Source organism: Arachis stenosperma, chromosome 6, assembly GCF_014773155.1.
Source record: "Arachis stenosperma cultivar V10309 chromosome 6, arast.V10309.gnm1.PFL2, whole genome shotgun sequence".
NCBI classification, from domain to species: domain Eukaryota; kingdom Viridiplantae; phylum Streptophyta; class Magnoliopsida; order Fabales; family Fabaceae; genus Arachis; species Arachis stenosperma.
The window spans coordinates 63,203,356-63,215,608 of record NC_080382.1 but is presented as its reverse complement, the minus strand read 5'-3'; the positions used below and the strand labels follow the sequence as shown (position 1 = coordinate 63,215,608).

Genomic DNA, 12,253 nt, shown 5'->3' with positions numbered 1-12,253 from the left:
ATCTCTGTACACCCTAGGTTACTAGTTTTCTATATATAGGACCTTTTACTATTGTACTTTCATCTTTTGATCATGTTTTGATGATTGAACCCTCTTTGGGAGGCTGGCCATTCGGCCATGCCTAGACCTTTTTCTTATGTATTTTCAACGGTGGAGTTTCTACACACCATAGATTAAGGTGTGGAGCTCTGCTGTACCTCGAGTATTAATGCAATTACTATTGTTCTTCCATTCAATTCCGCTTGTTCTTTGTCCAAGATATCACTTGTTCTTCAACATGATGAAGGTGATGATTGACGTCCATCACTATTCTCACTCATGAACAAGGTGACTGACAACCATTCTTGTTCTACAAGCATCTGAGGCTTAGTGAATATCTCTTGGATTCTTTAATCGGAATCTTCGTGGTATAGGCAGGACCTGATGGCGGCATTCAAGAGAATCCGGAAGGTCTAAACCTTGTCTGTGGTATTCTGAGTAGGATTCAATGATTGAATGACTGTGACGTGCTTCAAACCTGTAACCTACGGGGCGTTAGTGACAGACGCAAAAGAGTAATTCTATTCCGGTAGGGGAGGGAACCAAACCGGTGATTGGCAGTACTGTGACAGAGTGCGTGCATTAGCTTTCACTGCGCGGATGGGAGGTAGCTGCTGACAACAGTGAAACCCTACACGAGCTTGCCATGGAAAGGAGTAAGAAGGATTGGATGAAGACAGTAGGAAAGCAGAGAGACGGAAGGGAAGGCATCTTCATATGCTTGTCTGAAGCTCTTACACCAATGATATACATAAGTATCTCTATCTTTATCTTTATGTTATTTTCATTCATCACCATTATACATTTGAGTCTGCCTGACTGAGATTTACAAGGTGACCATAGCTTGCTTCATACCAACAATCTCCGTGGGATCGACCCTTACTCGCGTAAGGTATTACTTGGACGACCCAGTGCACTTGCTGGTTAGTTGTGCGAAGTTGTAGTGATCACAATTTCGCGCACCATCGATCCCACAGGGATTGAAGGATTGAGCAATTTTAGTTTAGTGGTTGATTTAGTCAAGCGAATCAAGTATTGGTTGAGTGATTTTGTATCCAACAGTAAGTAAAGAGCAGGAAAAGTAAAGGGAGAGGGATGAATTGCAGAAATTAAAAAGAACTGAAAGTAAAGGTGCTGAATCTTAAAGAACAAGAAATTAAATGACTGAAACTTAAAGTGCAAGAAATGTAAATTGCAGTAACTTAAAGTGCAAGAAATATAAATTGCTTAAATGGAAAAAGGGGTTTGAGGATTGGGAATTCAGAATCTAAGCAAGGGAAATTAACTTGCAGCAATTATCAAAGCAAGAGATGAATTGGAATTGACTAGATCTCAAACAGAAATGGAAATTTAATTGCAGCAGGGGTTCAACAGAAGAACCAAAAGGAAAAGTGGGTCTTAGGACTCCAGAGACTAGATAGCAAAGTCTAGATCTCAATTGCCTTCCCAGATCCAAGTTCATAAAGCACTTAACAAGAAATTAAAGATTGCAGCAGTAAGGAAAAGAAATTTAACTCAGCAGCAGTAAGAAAATAAAATTTAGCTCAATTATGCAGTAGGAAAATCCAAGAGATCTTAAATGGAGATTGAGACAGAAATTCCTCAATTCTTCACACTCAAGATTCAAACAAGAAAAGTAAAAATGCTCAAGCAAGAACAAGGAAGAAGAGAGATCAATTCTCCTTCCCAATTCGCTCATATCTCACTTCAAAGCTCTCAAAGAAAATGAAGTCTAAAGATGTAAAAATTCAAAAATCAAAAGAAGGCTCCTAATCACATCAAACTATCTCCTATTTATACACTTTCTATTCTTGGATTTTGAAATTTGGATGGGCTTTTGATTTGGTGAAGAAATGAATTAAATTGGATTTTTAATCCAATTTTCAGCCCATAAAGAATTTGGCTCCAAGAGGCTGCTCTGCTCTTGTGGAGAGCAGAGCAGGGAAATCTAGCATGTGGCCTCGTGCGTGCTTAGCATGGGGTAGGCATTCAAGATGCTGCCCTGCCCTTGCGGAGAGCAGGGCAGTGTGCGTGCATGCTTGCCTCCCGTGCGTCCAATGCTACGCGTGATGCTCCTGGCCGTGCGTGCTTGTTTGCTGCCCGTGCCAAGAAATGCTGCTCTGCTCTCCTTGTGGGCAGCGCAGCAAGGCAACCAAGGGTGAGGTCCCAGGTTCGAAACCTGGTGGAAGCACACGCTGCCCCTTTTTCCTTGGTTTTCTTGGCACCAAAGTAACGCCTAGTTCCTTGCTTCCCCAAGGTCTTGTGTTCGAAACTTGGTGGTAGCCTTTTAGCCAAGTGTGGCTCATTTTCCCTTGTGAGTAGTGCTCCTTCTTTCTTTCTTGTTCTTGGGTTCAAAACCCATGGGTGGCACTTGAAGACAATTTCCTTTGAATTATTTTTCATGAAAGCCCGATATTGCTCTTGAGGAGGGCAGGGCAAAATTTTTGCTTCCTTTGGTCCTTGGCATAGAATTGTGCTCCGCTCTTATTGTGGGCAGGGCAGTAATATTTTGGAGGCTTGGTTCATTATGCTGCTCTCTTGGAGAGCAGTGTGCTCTTGTGGAGAGCAGTGTCCCCTTTTTCCCAAATTAAAATGCTTCTTCAGCAACAAGGATTAAGTGTAGATACAACCTTTTGGGTTGCAGCTTTTCATTCTTCCTCATGTTGCCTCCCTTTTGAATCATAATGCAAATTGTCTTCAAATGTTGGCTAGTTTCCTGCATAATTCTCAAAAGTTGCTTGCTTCTCAAGCCCTTAAGTGAATGGTTAGTATGCATGAATTGAGTGTGTCTTTTGGATTTATTTTGGTGTGGGAACACCAAACTTAATTGCTTGCTATTGCCTCTGATGCAACAAGTTAACCATATGTGAAATCCTTGTGTCCTTGCTAAAGGTTATGGAATTAAAGCTAGAAAGCAGTTAAATGGTTGAATAATTTGTCTGATTGCTTGGAGCTAGCATTGTGCAAGAGGTGAGAATATGCTTTTAAATGAGATTTTGGTGGAACACCAAACTTAGAATCTTTCATTCCCCCTTAAATTGTTTTGGTGTGAAACACCAAACTTACCTCCTTGCAATACATACCAATCATACAACCTTTTTATTGAAAAGCTTATGAAAAGAAAACTACCTCAGGTTGGGTTGCCTCCCAACAAGCGCTTCTTTATTGTCATTAGCTTGACATCCTTCATTCTTTGATCATGGAGGCTAAAAATCATAGTGCTTCAGTTTTTCTCCTCTTACTGTGAACTTCCTTCCGGTCTCTTCTTTGATGATCTCTAGGTGTTCAAGTGAAAAGAGCCGGTTTTCAGTTTAGTATTCAGATAATTGTGGAGACACCTTTATTAGTTGGGTGTTTAACACCACTTTATCCCCTGGTGAAAAGCCTTCAGTAGGGATCTTCTTATTTCTCCACCCTATTGGCCTCTTCTTATTTTCTTTCTCAAGAGATACTCCCTGCCTTGGTGGTTCCTTATCTGGGATGTTGAATTTCTCATCTGGGGGTTTGGATCTAGTTCCTCCTTGACTTCTTTGGTTTGTCGCACCATCTCTACTGCTTTCAAGCATGGATTTAGAAGTCTTGGAGTTAACTCATTGACTGCCTCCTTCAAACTTTGATCGCTGGCCTTATCCTTCATAAAATCTTCTTCTTGAATGGGTTCATGCATGGTTTTAAAAACATGCAATGGTAGATGCTCATCATGCACTCTCAGCAACAATTCCCCTTAGGATGCAAGAAAGTGCATAAAGACTAGTGAAACAAGTGAAATTAGCTTGAAAAATGGGTATATGATGACTTGTCATCAATAACCCAGGACACAGGTTTCCTTGATGATGCTGATCACGAGACTTATTCTCTTAGTGATGACCTTGCATTCGCAAGAGATTTCTCTGAGACAGAAGAATCTTCCCCGAGTGAATATGAAGAAGATGCTAAGGTAGATTTTTCTCAACCTCCAATATATGACTTGAGCGATGATGAAGGAGAAATTGAAGACTCTGATCAAGAGATGGTTGAAGTGGAAGAATTCACAGAAGATTATAAGGGAGTAGAACTTATAGAACCATTGGAAACACCTATCCCAAGACCGTTACCGCCCACCACAAACTACAAGTGGGTAAAATCCTTGTCTTTTATCTTCAATATTCCACTTGAATATGGTTTGCTTGAAACAGATGGCCAGCTTAGAGCTCTCTGTGGCTTTAAGAGTAAGCGGGAAATGGCTCATATTCAGAGCCGGTGCACAAGGTCCAATAAGGTTCCACGCTTCAACTCGAAGTGCAAGGATTGGTATCATGCTCAATTGAGTGGATCACGGAGAACGTTTGGTCACCGTGGTGAGAATCTAATTTCCAAACCACCCAGATGGAAAAGTATAGATCAAAACGAAAGCGGATTTGGAACCAAAGTTTGGGATCCTGGAAAATATTCTGATATTCATCATCCCGGGAGCCTGAAAATCTATTTGAAGCTGCTCAGAAGCTTCACATGCCTAGTTTGGGACCCCGGAGGCTATTGGCATTCCAAACATTGGTGGAGATTTCTGGATCAGTACAAGCATAAGCCACCATGACAGGAAGCTCATCCAATGTCCAACTTAAGGACTTTAACTAAAAGTGCTAGGTGGGAGACAACCCACCATGGTATGGTCGCTTCTTTTTCAATTTATTTCTTGTTTATTGCTTTCATTTTTTTCTTTTTTGTTTTAATATTAACCTGGAATCATGCATAGCATTCATGTTAATCATTGCATCCTGCATTTTTCGGTTAAAAAAAAAAGAGAAAAAGGGTGCACGACGCGACCGCATGCCCCATGCGATCGCGTCATATCGCGAAAAACACCACCCATGCGAGCGCGTGACCCGCGCGGCCGCGTGATATATATATCGGCGTAAGAATCCAACGAACAGAAAGTTAGGCTGGAATCTTGCGGCTCTTGTGCGTTTCGCACAAATTGGCCCACGCGATCGCATGCCCCATGCGATCGCATCACTTGCACAATACCAATCCCACGCGACTGCGTGAGCGACGCGATCGCGTCGCATGGATTGCACATCACCCCAAAAGGAGACAGAGAGTTGCGCTGGAACGGCGCTGGAGTCGTGCGTTAGGCATAAATTCCAGCGACGCGATCGCACGACCCACGCGATCGCGTCACCCCTCTTCTACCCCACTCATGCAATAGCGCGCCCCACGCGATCGCGTCACTCCTACTTTCACCCCAACCACGCGACCGCGTCCCCCACGCGACCGCGTGAGTTCGAAACTATATCCCCCCCAACCACGCGAACCTTAGCAGTCGCGCGCTCCCCCCCCCCCACCTTCTCCCCCTCTCTCCCTCCTCTGTTCTCCACCATCACCAGCCACCATTGCCACCACCAACGCCACTGCCCACTGCCGACCACCCAGACGCCACCGCCAACCACCTCCCTCCCTCCTTCCCCCTTCTTTCTTCCTCCTTCTTCCTTTCCCCCCTCCTCCGCCACTGCTTCCCCTCCACGCCACCATCGTTCCAGCCGCCGTGCCCACCACCACCACCACCGCACCGGACGCCACCGCCGCCACTACCCAGCCATTCTCTACCCCAATCTCCTTCTTAGCCTACCAGGTTTCGCAACACGCACCCTTTTCTCCATTCGTAGCTTTTGTTAATTTTTCTGATTTTGTTCATGTTTAGGCTAGTTAGATATGCATGTTGTAGTGGATTTTAGGTTGTTAGGTAGCCTAGGATGTGGTTAGTGGATTTAGGTCTGTTTACTTGCACTGTTCATGTTTCTGTTTTATCAAATCTGCTATTCTGCTGTTGCTGTGACCTTGTTCATATGCTGTGATTTCCTGCATTTGCTGCTTTTTACTCTGAACTTTCATGTTTATCTTATATGTCCGCACCTGCAGCTTGCCTTTTAATTCATATGCACTGTTTTAATTGCTGTTTATTTTTCGGGATAATCCATATTTAGCCGGAATGCTGCCCAAATTTCTATATATTATTTTCATTCATGTTTTGGTTTGGCATTTTGAACTCTGTTTTGCTCTGCTTTACCCAAACCATTTCATGAACGCCAGGGCGTGCTTTCTTATCCTCTTTGATTTCCTGGTTTATAAACTGCTTCTGTGATGTTCTGATTCCAATTCTTCTTTATGTCCCTTTGAATCAGCTTCCAAATGTTTTCCCTCTTTGGCTATGAGTTACTTCTTTTCCTACATGTGAATCCTTGTTACATGGAATATTTTCTTTATGCCACTTACTTTACTCACTTCTTATTGACCCACTACTTTTAATTTACTAACTTCTTTTTTTAAATTATACCCATACTAACTTTTTAAAATCTCTTTTCTGACTTTTCAATTTCCTCTAACTTTCTAACCACGGCATAATGACAATTTTTCTATTTAACTTGTTTTCTGATAGATTTTGGATTGTACATTATTCCTTTCAAATTTTTCAACTGCTATACAATCCTTAATGCACATTTCCTAACTCATTTACCTCATTCTTATTCTCCTTTGCTGCTTTGAGTTTCCTTTGTTTATTTGCCTATCTGCTTTCCTATTTTTATCCATATTCTGCTTTTCCATCTTTTAGGATGTCTACCTCACAGAGGAAGGGAAAAGGCAAGGTTACTGGCAAGCGCAAAAGAGGTGATTCCTCCCAGTCCATCATTGACCTAATGCATAATTCTTCATGGCGGGAGAAAAACTTTACACAGCAAGAAAAGGCTGACCAGCTGCTCCCTGCAAATGATTCTATCAAATTTGCAAACCGGTACTGTGAGCTGAAGTATCCGGCGTTTGCAGACTCCAGAAATCTATACCTGGAAAGAACTCTGAAAATTCCAGAAGCACTCCAGCAGTACATCACTGAGCAAATCAAGCAAAGAGGCTGGTTCTTTCTGGAAAGGGCACTGACAGAGGTCAATGCATCTTGGGTTAGGGAATTCTACTGCAACTACTACCTCACTACCCTAGATGCAGTGAACCTGAGAGGGAAGCAGATATTGGTCACTGAGGAGGCCATCGAGGACATTCTACAGCTCCCACCTAAGTCCGACCAGCCGGATGGTTACAAACAGGCTGAGGAGGACATGCATTTCTTGAGATTTGACTGGGACGCTGTCAAGGCCAGGATAGCTCTAGACCCGACTGTTCCTTGGGAGATGGGTCAGGACACCACCCTGCCCAAGGGTATCAAGCGGGTGTACCTAAATGATGAGGCTCGGTTATGGCATTAAATCTTGAGCAATTATGTGATGCCGAGTACTCATGAGACAGAGATTCCAGCTGCCATGATCACCCTCCTATGGTGTGTGATGGAGGGTAAGGACCTTTATCTACCACGCTTCATCCGGCATTATATGGCCAGGGTCCACGTTCGCGGCACTCTCCCATTTCCTTATCTGATTACACAGCTAGGCCGTCGAGCTGACGTGCCATGGGAGGATGCCGATGCGAGACCACCAGCGGCGGACTGCAGGAAGATCATTCCTCACAGCAGGAACTTCCTCACTTTGGGCTACAGACCACCACCTTTCACTGCTACTGATGAGACAGCCCCACCGTCTGACGGTCCCTCTTCATCCACAGCTGCCCCTACTGCCACCACTGCACCTCCACTTGCCTCAGAGCCCGTTTACCGCCTCGTGCACTGCCTATTCCGACAACTTGATCAGATGGAGCACCGTAACCAGCACCGATATGAGAAGTTGGAGCGTCGCAGCAGGCGACGCTATTCGCATCTGAAGCTGCTGATCCGACAGGGTGCTGACATCCCCTCCGAGCCCGACACACCATCAGAGCCATCAGAGGAGGAGGAGGATGAGCACGAGGATGCGATTCCTTCCCAGGAGGAGACCCATCAGCAGGCAGCCACAGAGCGGGCCGCTCCCCAGGCAGAGGTTCCCCATCAGATTAAGGCTGCAGCTCCGGAGATCCCGATCCAGTCCGCACCTCCTCTAGAGCAGCCAGACCCTCAGCCCACCACCTCCACAGAGCCTACAGCTACCATCCCTACCAGTGATGAGACCCCTTCATACCCAGCTTGATTGAGCATCAGGGACGATGCTTCATTTTAAGTGTGGGGAGGTCACCATCTCTGGCGTTTTTTATTTTGGTGAACCACTACATCTCTTTTCTTTTATTTTGGATATTTTTCTGTATTCTTCCTTTTTATTGTTATTTTCTGAGTACTTATACATTACTACTTTGATGTATTTCTACTCTATTTATGCATTTTTCATTTTTAGTTCATATTTTAGCTATTTAGTTTATTTTAGTTATTTAGTTTAGTTTGCATTTCTAACTTATTAGTGGATTAATTAGTATAGTTTACTTTTTTTTTAAATAAGATAGCATAGTCTAAATTGAAAAATATAAAAAGGAAGTAAGCTAAGAAAGTGAACATAACAGATTCCAATCCATAAACCTTGTATATAGCATTACATGGTGTAGTTAAGCTGACAACATTTCATCAAGGAGGAACATTAAAACTTTAAAAGCTACCTTAAATAATTTTTTTTGAGAATAATGGGAATTTTTAACATTGTTGTTGGAATTGAGGTTGTGGCGTCTCTGATCTTGCCTTTGGTCTTGTTGGTTTCCCCATCCAAAATTGGGGTGATTTCTCCATCCAGAGTTGTAAGTTTTGGAGTATGGATCATGGACTTGTCTAGGTAAGTTTCCAACATAGTTGGCTTGCTCCCAGTCACCTTCTTCTCCTACGTTCGCTCTTTCTTGAGCTGACGATGAAGTGATGGCTGCTGCAACTTGGTTTTTCTCCACCTTCTTGGTAAGATCTGCTAGCTGCTTGGTGATCATCTTATTTTAAGCTAACAATGCATCCATGTAGTTCAGCTCCATTACTCCTCTGGTGTTACTTCTTTCGGAGGCATAGAAGTAGTCATTCTCAGCAACTGTTTCAATGACATCTATGGCTTCTTCAATGGTTTTCTTCTTGTTTAGAGAGCCTCCTAATGAATGATCCACACCCTTCTTTGACTCATAAGAAAGACCTTCATAGAAAATGTGAAGTTAAACCCATTCATTGAATGTATCTGGTGGGCATCTTCTTGTTAAGTCTTTGAACCTCTCCCATACTTCATAGAGAGTCTCACCATCTTGTTGCCTGAAAGTTTGCACCTCAGCTCTCAGCCTGTTGATTCTTTGAGGGGGGTAAAATCTTGCCAAAAATTTGTTCACCACATCTTCCCAATTTGTTAAGCTCTTCTTTGGGAAGGATTCAAGCCATTTGGATGCCTTGTCTCTGAGTGAAAAAGGGAACAAGAGCAGCCTATAGACATTCGGATGGACTCCATTAGACTTCACAGTGTCACAAATTCTCAGGAAGGTGGTTAGATGTTGATTGGGGTCTTCTTGAGCACCTCCTCCAAATGAACAATTGTTCTGAACAAGGGTGATGAGTTGGGGTTTTAGTTCGAAATTGTTGGCATGTATGGTGGGCTTTTGAATGCTACTTCCACAGTTTCCTGGATTGGGATTGATATAGGAGCCTAGAACTCTCCTTTCTTGCCCAGCACGGTTTGCATGGCCTTCTCTAGCATGGTTGTGAGCTTCTTCTTCATGATTGTTCTCCAAATTCTCTTCCATATTAGGTTCAAAGTACTCTTCCTCTTCCTCAGCACCAATAATTCTTTTCCCTCTTGCTTCCCTTCTTAGTCTCCAAAGGGTCCTTTCAGGTTCTGAATTGAAGGATGTTAAAACTCTATCTCTTCTCCCTATCATACAACAGACAGATTGCACAACAGGAGATAAAATAAAGAAACTATTCTTGTTAGAGTAATTGTTAGTGTGAGTGATGCAAATTATCAAACAATTAGTGGGTTAGTAAGCAGAATTGTAATCAACAAAGAAAGAAAGAACGAAAAACAAAGAGGGTGCAGGGGATGAGGAAGAAATTAAAACGAACTAAAGGAAATTGACTGAATCAAATAAACAAATAACAAAACAGAAAAAAAATGCTCAATCTAGTAATCTTCAAACTTAATCATTGTTGATTCAAAATCAATCCCCGGCAACGGTGCCATAAACTTGATGCATGAAAACTTGTCTCTCAACAAATTTTCCTTCGGCAAGTATACCGAATTGTGGTCAAGTAAAACTCACAATAGAGTGAGGTTGAATCCCACAAGGATTGATTGTTCAAGCAACTTTAGTTAGAAGAATATGCTAGTTGAGCTAAACAGAATTTAGATTGGGAACTTGCAGAAATTTAAATGACTGGAAGTAAATAACAGAAATTAAAGTGTAGAATCTTAAATGGGGATTTGGGGTAATGAGCATGAAAATAAATGGCAGAAAGTAAAGAGAATGGGTAAGATCAGAAATGGGGAAATCATTGGGTTCAGGAGATGTTGCATTCTCCGGATCAAGTTCATTATCATCTCTTCCTCAATCAATGCATTCATTGATCTCCTTGGCAATCTTAAGTGATTGGATCCCAATTCCTTGGCAATCCAATCTCTCTAAGCTTGAACAATTGCCCAATTCCTTGATTTAATTGCTCATGGAAAGAGATGAAGTGTGGTCACCGATTATACCACATGTATTTCCAAATCAAAGTGTTGGAAGGATTACATGTCACTATATCCGCCCAAACCCCAATTTGGTCCAACATGAGAAAGCATTTCTAGCATGATCTCCTCATCCCTTTTCCAAGGCTCAAAGGAGATCCAATTATGGAGAGTTTCTTTTCCAAGACAACTAACCAATTGAATTACGATCAAAAGCTTTCTAGTAAGATCAAGATAAAAGAAAGAAGAAGAAAAATGAAAACTATAATTGATCCATCAAATTATAATAGAGCTCCCTAACCCAATGAAAGGGGTTTAGTAGTTCATTACTCTAGAAATGAAAAATAGCAGAAAAGAAGAATCCATGCTAAAAGTGCAGAACAGTAACTATACAGAGAGTAGTTTCCAAAAGTGCCAAGCTCCTCTATAGTTCAAAACTACTCCTATATATAATACTCCTCTTGATCTTCTAGTGAGTTCTTCAAGTCTTGGATATGGGCTCTGGATCGTGAGTTGAAGCAGTTCTCATCTTTAGTGGGCCCAGCTTGCAGAGAAATATGAATTAGGCTTGGGCATTTAGTGAGATTAACGTTGAGTGCCATTGTGGGTTTGAGAACGTTAGTGGCATTCACTTTTTTCACTAACGTTCCACTCTCATGTACTCACGTTAACTCCAACATTAGTGGTCTTAACGTGACCACTAATGTTGCCTTCTCAATTTTTGGCCAACGTTATAGGGACTCACTTTTTCCAATAACGTTGGCTTATACCCCTTTGCGAAGGTTATTGGGAATTACTTTTCCCGTTAACGTTGCTTGGTGCCTTTTGTTCCTACGTTAGAGTTCACGTTAGTGTAGCTAACGTGACTCTTAACGTGGGTGTGTCTCACCTTCGAGAGCGTTAGTGACACTCACCTTTGTCACTAATGCTCCAAATTCCCAAATTCTCTACGTTAGAACTCACGTTAACTGGTGGACAAAATTGTGATCACATCAATGTAGTATTCTTTGTTGTTGTATGGAATCATTATTATGGCACTTATGTGTGGACACAACTCCGTTCAACTAACCAGCAAGTGTACTGGGTCGTCCAAGTAATACCGTACGTGAGTAAGGGTCGATCCCACAGAGATTGTTGGTATGAAGCAAGCTTTGGTCATCTTGTAAATCCCAGTCAGGAGGATAAAATTATGGAATTTAGAAAATCAAATATGATTAATAAAAATAAACAGAAAATAAAATGGATAGAAATAATTATGTAAATTAATAGTGGGAATTTCAGATAAGTGTTTGGAGATGTTGTGCTCCTCTTGAATCTCTACTTTCCTATTACATTCATCCAATCCTTCTTACTCCTTTCCATGGCAAGCTGTATGTAGGGCATCACCGTTGTCAGTAGCTACATCCCATCCTCTCAGTGAAAACGTTCCTATGCTCTGTCACAGCACGGCTAATCAGCTATTGGTTCTCGATCATGTTGGAATAGGATCCATTGATCCTTTTGCGCTTGTCATCACGCCCAGCAATCACGAGTTTGAAGCTCGTCACAGTCATTCAATCCCAGAATCCTACTCGGAATACCACAGACAAGGTTTAGACTTTCCGGATCCTCATGAATGCCGCCATCTATCTAGCTTATACCACGAAGATTCTGTTGGGGAATCTAAGAGATATGCGCCTGGCCTAAGG

The 12,253-nt window shown here is 42.3% G+C and overlaps 1 non-coding gene across 1 annotated transcript; it reads left to right on the top strand.

Moving 5' to 3' along the window:
- Positions 1-9,083: 9,083 nt before the first annotated feature.
- On the top strand, positions 9,084-9,189 carry LOC130937888 (small nucleolar RNA R71). Its single transcript, XR_009069081.1, has one exon. It is a non-coding gene; the product is annotated as a small nucleolar RNA R71 (small nucleolar RNA).
- Positions 9,190-12,253: the final 3,064 nt, after the last annotated feature.